Here is a 7,234-nt window from a genome sequence, read left to right as displayed (position 1 = left end):
TTTTTCTCAAAAATCCATATTTCGTCAACATAAGTGAATTGAAGAACTAGAAAGATTGTTTAAAATTTCATATGAATACAAATGTCAGATTTTGTATTCAACACAGAATTAGAATGTTTTGTATTCACTCATTAAATTGTGCTCCATGAAACACAATTTAATGCAAACGATAGTAACTTCCGCCTAATATGTTCTTTGTAGTTTAGATCACAAAATAAAATAACTTGTATTTTTAAAAAATTATCAAGAAGTTTCATAATTTTTTTATTAACTCTTATACCGAAAAGAATTAATTAAAATCATATTTAAAATATTACCGACGGGCTCGGCCGGGATTTGAACCCGGGACCTCGCGCACCCGAAGCGCGAATCATACCCCTAGACCACCGAGCCACAAGAGAATACCAATAATTAATGCTTAAATAAAAAAGTGATAATGGAGAAACATTGAAGAGAAAGAAGTTTTATGCATTTATCTCCTAATTTCATTTATCTACACTTTGTTGCAGCATGACGATTGGTTGCATGATTATTGAATTGTTAAGTCTTATGTGTTCTTATCTTATAATTAATTTTATCAGATAATTTCTTAACCAATTTTCGACAAACAACAAGTCGACAATTTCATAAGTTGGATTGCCATCAAATTCATTAATAATTTAAAAAAAGAGTTTATTAAGTTTATTATAAATATTTTAAATTTTAGTAAGCTGACAAACATGACATCTGAACATGGCATATGATGGATTTACAGGTATAAAACTCTAAATATTCTCTAAACATTATTAAAAATTATATACAAATCTTAAAGTTTAAAAATTTAAAATTTCGCCATGTTTATATTTTTGATAGGAGAACTCGTTTCAATAAATCATTTTATGAATGTCAGAAGACTTTTAGATTATTATCGGAATGAAAATATCACTTTTAGAAAATAATTTTTGAAATTATTTCCTGCCCACATTAAGAGATAAAGACATTTTATATGCAAAATGTTTAAAAATATTCTCTAGCTCATAGGTTAAAAACCGATAAGAAAATGGTTCACAAAACTTTATTTATTGGTTCAGTTAATATCTTCGTATAAATCCTACTACACGCAATAATTCATATGTGTAGCAAGGTCATTCTTTTTTTCAATTAATTCTAAGTAATCTAACAATTTATTTTTAAAATTATTGAATTAAATTCCTTTTTATTTGAAATCTTTTTCAATGCTCAGAGCAATAACATAGTAATGATGAACGACTTGATGAACACTGATAAATCAATGATAAAACGAAAAATTATTAGAAAAATGTGTGTTTGTAGACATTAAACGGTTCTGAACAATTTCATTTTAATTTACACCATCATTTATAGGTCAAAGATTATATCCTTTTCGGATTTTAGGTTATGATATATTAAATAAGTAGAGGGACATTAACTATATTTCAAATTGCTTTCATTTTAGATGCCTTCAAAGATATAAATTCCTAAGATTGTCTAATTTTACTTTGTATTTGCTATTCAGACAGTCGCAGTTGCGAATGCGAAAATATCTGAAATCAAATATTGAAACTTTGTGAAGTCAAATAAGAAATGTTAGTTTGTTTTAGAAAAGTCTAATGAGCTCTCTGTTTGGCTTGAACTCTAAATTGCAGAAATGAAAATTTTTAAAATCGCAGCTCAGTATTGCTAGGAATTTGTTTTAAAGATCTAGTCATTTCAAAAGCCAATTATAAAACTTAATTATTCCGAAAAGTGCCATCACGGTAAAATAAAACGAAATTATTTTAATTAATAATAATTAGTGATGCGATATGTGAGCATTTGTAAATATTATACAACATATGAATTAATAAAATTTTTCAAATATTACTAAATTAATGCCGCAATTTTCTGAAAGAAAAAGTTAATATAAACATTTGTCTTTATTTGACTGGTATAAAACTTCATCTTTAAACTTATTTTTATTTTTTTTAAATATTTATCTCTTAAAACAATTTTTAAATGAGTGCATGAGATTCTTGCTATATACTTGAGATCTCTTTGGAAATGAAAACAATACCTTAAAGTCATGACCGAGGCTGAAATTTCGACTTCATGGATGAAGATTGCTACGGTTTAAAAAGTATCATACTGTAAGTAATTAAAAGCTGAGCAGCAAGCCTCGTTCAGGAAATAAAATTGCTAAACTTTTAGTTCACATATTTTGAGAATTTGAAGTTATTCTATTGTATTATGGAACAAAATTAAAAAGTAAAATGATCTCAGTGACGGATTTTTTTAAAAATTTATTATGTTATTACACAATTATTCCAGAGTTTTGTGGTTATTAATGCAGAAGCTGTAGCAAAATTCGAAGTATAGATTCTCTAAAGAGATAAATAGCTCAATATTTAGTAAAGAAAAGAAATAATTCAGTTTTAAATTCAAAATATGTATATAGTTATCAAGCTATTTAATCAAAATTATTTGACTTCTGTTAGGAGATATGTCCATATTTACTAATGAGGATTTATGTTCATGTTTCGGATGCCAATACATACATCATATTGGGAGCAGAAAATTATCCCAGCAAAAAATAACATAACGAATATTTATTACGACTCACAAAATAATAAGGAGGAAGAAACATAGAACATTTTAATAAACTATTACCAGAATTCTAAAGATTTTGAATATATAAAGGGAAAAAATCTGTATTTACCAGTTAAACTATTAAAATTTCTCTTTTGAAACTATATACTGCGATGCATGATTTTATAAATTGATGCCAATTGACTTTAAAATATAGACTACGATAGCAGAATTACAGAGTACTTTAAACATTTTCCAAAATTCTTACAAAATACTATAGTTTAGTTATATTAACGTCCCATTTAACGTTATATTAACGTCCCATAGCAACACTAGGACTATTATGTGACGGACATCGTAATTTTGAACTACGGTCAGATGATGAGGGCGACACTTGAGCTAGCACCACCCTCTCCAAACTTCCACACAGCACCAGTGGGAAGACATTTGGCGGCTACGTGCACCAGACACGCTTACATGGCTGTTCTGCGGTGGAATTGGGTCTCAAACCTGAAACCGTTTGGTTCCAAAGCCAAGCCTTACTACCAAGACACCGCGGCCCTTCAAAAAACTAACCCAAACTCAATTGTCTTGTTTGCTATAATATTAATTTTTGGGTAAAAGTATATTTAATTGTTTCAAAAGTTCAAGCAAAATTATGAGTTTCTATAGTTAGTTAAGTTAGCATACACTAAACGATAAAAGATGGCATCAAAGATTTCACATATTTAAGTTCTACAAAAACATTTCTTAGTGGAAATGTTAAAAGTAAAAAAAAAAAAAAAAAAATCCCAATAATGAAGTTACAAAGATTTGTCATTTGAAAGCTGGAGATAAGCTCATTTCGGAAATTTCGGTTACTATTAATAGATCAAATTTAGAGTCGTGATAGCAGAATTATAAAACCTTTAAACATAGACGAAAAACTCTTTCAAAATACTATAAACTAAACAATTATTTTATTTGCTACCACACTTTATTTTTTATCAAATTTTGAATTTGGATGCATATATAAAGCAAAATGCGTACCTGAAAACCAATAAAGCGATGATCGTCGGATACAAATACTGAAGAATATTCAATCAATGATTGTTTGTGAAGTTCATCTATCAGAAGTTTCGATATCAAAGGAGGCGATTCATAAACCAATTTTGGAAACAGAAGTAGTGATGAATAAAACCAGGTCTGAAGTCATGTCATAAGTAGCAAAGAATGTTGTTGATTCGAAATAATATATCATATGGCTGTCACATGATATATTATTTTGATTCTCGATTCGATTATTTCGATTACAACATTATTTCGATTATTATATCATATGCTGTCATATGATATATAATTTCGAAGTGGAATAGTACCAGATTTATATGAAACAATAATATTTAGAGGTGAAAAAATAATACCACATCGAATCTGAGTAGTCCAGATGGCGGGGCATCGTACTGGCATGACTTATAGAAGAAGTATCGGTGATTTTTAGTCGCACACGAGGTGATGGTTTGGTAATGGGCATCCTTTTACTACAATGAACAAATGTATCTGCAATATTCCAGTGGTAACAAGGAAATAATCACAATATTATAATAAAACATTGATAGATTTCGGTTACTATTAATAGATTTCGGTTACTATTGTTAGCCCTCAGTAAGAATTGAAGTAAGATCATTACTTTGACTCACACTGTAAACAACACAAAAATCTGCTTCAATTCTCTTGTAAAGTTCTTGTCTGATCAGCATGTTGCCCAGATGCAAACCCAACAAAGAATTTTTGGCGCATTAAATGTCTCAAAGCTTAGAACAGTATTAAATAAAACTCTTCTGTAAATAAATTCAAGTAATCTATTGAGGATATATGGTGGGAAATCAAAACCCAAAACATGCAAGATTTTTTTTCTTCTATGGAAATTAATTACGAACTAGAATAAATGTTCAACAAGAATAAATGCTCAATCAAGTTTTAAATCCTATTCATTTCATTTTATCTAAACTTTTGGAAGATTATTAATTTTGATTCTAATTTTTCAATGCAATATGCTCAACTCAACTTTTATACTATTATATATGCATTACAGTATATTATGTGGAAGTTATGTTGGGAAAATAGTTTTAATATCTTTTGAAATTTGTACGGATTTGTTTATTGTCTAGAATCAGTTGAAAGCAATTTTTGAAACCTGATATCCTCTTCTACTCTCTCAACTCTTTCTTCACATTAATAAAACACTAGAGAAAGTGAATGAAATAATCAAAGGATTATGCTACATCGTATTTTTACGTAAACTTTTGACTAAATATATTATTTATTCAAAATAATTAGTCTCATGTTTCCTTGTCGGCGGTGCATCCAGTGTTTAATTCCTTCATGTAATATGATGAGTCTGATTCGAACATTGAATTACCGAATATTAAATCTACAATTAATATAAATATAAAGTAACTAAAAATGCAAAAATAACTTAAAATGAACAGTTATTTCATATTATTATAAGAAATAAAATAATTATAATTGCTCCAAATAGGATGCCATCTAATTAGGAAGTTAACTAAATTCATATATCAAGAGTTCGTATGAAGAATATCACATGAGCCTTTTAGATCTATTTTAGAAGATTGTGTCCGAAATTTGATACAGCTGTAGTTTTGATATACAGTATATGCTCGAATTTATTTTGTCTTAAAGCTTTTTCAGTAAGAGCGGTCAAATGTGAATAAATTAAAATAATAGTTGATTGGTTTTACATCAAACGAAGAATTTAGATGCTTTTTGTAGAAAAACATCATAAGTTACATTTGATCTAGGCTGTTGAATTCTAGAATTAATGTGTGCAAACAAACACATATACTTATTACTTAAATTTCACAAAATTCCTTAACTATGATAAAAAGACCCTGTATCAAATTTTTTCCAATGATATTTTTCTCAGAGGTGTAAAGTCAGGTATGGGATGGAAACTTGGAGAAGGGGGTGGGCAGCTCAGATGTCACCCTCGTCATCTGACAGGGGTTCAAAATTCCGAGGTCCGTCCCAAAAATAGCCCTGTGTTGCTTTAAAATGGGAAGTTAATAAAACTAAAATAAACTCGGAGGCGTGAAATATAAAGTCATCAAAATCTCAAGAAGAAATTTTTAAACAATTACATATTTTTCCTTAATATACTTTACATGAAAGTAAAAGAAATTGTTAGAATAGTCAATAAATTTTATAACCCTTCTGAAATTCTGCAGAAAATAATTGTAGGAGTGATTATGAAGAAAAAAAAATTATAATATTTTGCTTGTATCAAATTTATTATTAAGTGAATTAAATAAACAAAGCATATAGTTGGTGAGCATATAGATTTAAATGTTTTCTGATCCTTTATATCCCATAATTTTTACAGGAAATAATTGAATAAATTTCCGCTGCAGTCTTTTCTATCCTTACAGAAATAAAAAAAAACGTTATTATAATGGAATTATAATGGAGCAGATTACAATGAAATTAAAGCTATGTTTATTACACAGAATGATAATAAATGATACTTTTACTTCACTCCACAGCTGAATCAAATGGAACACCGTTCTACATATTTTTGTGAAAGGGCCATTGTGTAGTTTAAAAATCAGCTACGATATCCTGATAAGATAATAAGATTTTGAATACATCCTAATATAATTAAAATGAATGGATATTTTCAGATATATTCTTGCTTTAATGTATTAACAATTGAGATTCTCTATTATAAAGCTATGTGTTTAAAACCGAAATTGTTAAAATTCGATAGATCTCTTTTCATAAAGATACGGCACCAGCATTTATTATGGCGTTCAACCATCATTTGTAGCTTTTATGTAAATATTATGTACGATGTAGGTACTACGGATAATAAAACTTTTTGGAGTATGCTATAAGCAATAAAAACTCTATAATTCACGAAAGTTCGCAACATTACACTGCTTTCTGAAATATTAACACAATACATCATTTCATTTTTCTATAGGACGTATAATATTCCTTCCTGAAAATTCAAAAGAGAAACTCCATCAATATAACTGAAACACATGTTCATTTCATAAATCATACGAACATTTTTGAAAATTATATACAAGTAATTTTTAGAGTCATTATAATTGCAAAGAACTTCGCATTGGATCATTACAAAAAATATCAAACAAAATAAAGATATAAAATAGAATAAAACTTTAGTAAGAGATAAAGATTTTTTGAACAAATGAAATATACTAGTATTTTGCTGCGGTTTAAAAAAATTATTCATAATACATCCGTAGAAAAAAAAAATCTGCTGGGTTCGACCGGGATTTGAACCCGGGACCTCTCGCACCCAAAGCGAGAATCATACCCCTAGACCACCGAACCACATGTGGATGCTATAATAAACTAAATATGAAATGAAATATAAAACCTATTGACTTCATTGTTAGAAATAAACGTCATCCATCGATGTTTCGTTTCCGTTGATCTAGCATCTGTTTAAACAAACGGATCCAAGATGTTTAGATTTATTTGTATTGAAAACAACGATTTTGATAAGACCCAATTTATGAAAATAAATAAGATTTTTTTTTTAATCCATTCCTTTCTATGCACCTATTTTGTTGCGAAAAAAAAGTATTTCAATAAGAATGAATCCGGGAAGAATGAATATTAAACTTAAAAAGGATTCGTTAAT

General features: G+C 28.4%; 2 non-coding genes across 2 annotated transcripts; both read right to left on the bottom strand.

The window, feature by feature from the left end:
• Window positions 1-321: 321 nt before the first annotated feature.
• On the bottom strand, window positions 322-393 carry Trnap-cgg (transfer RNA proline (anticodon CGG)). Its single transcript has one exon. It is a non-coding gene; the product is annotated as a tRNA-Pro (tRNA).
• Window positions 394-6,849: 6,456 nt separating this feature from the next.
• On the bottom strand, window positions 6,850-6,921 carry Trnap-ugg (transfer RNA proline (anticodon UGG)). Its single transcript has one exon. It is a non-coding gene; the product is annotated as a tRNA-Pro (tRNA).
• Window positions 6,922-7,234: the final 313 nt, after the last annotated feature.

Source organism: Argiope bruennichi, chromosome 5 (genome assembly GCF_947563725.1).
Source record: "Argiope bruennichi chromosome 5, qqArgBrue1.1, whole genome shotgun sequence".
NCBI lineage: Eukaryota > Metazoa > Arthropoda > Arachnida > Araneae > Araneidae > Argiope > Argiope bruennichi.
This window is presented reverse-complemented; position numbering and strand designations above follow the sequence as displayed.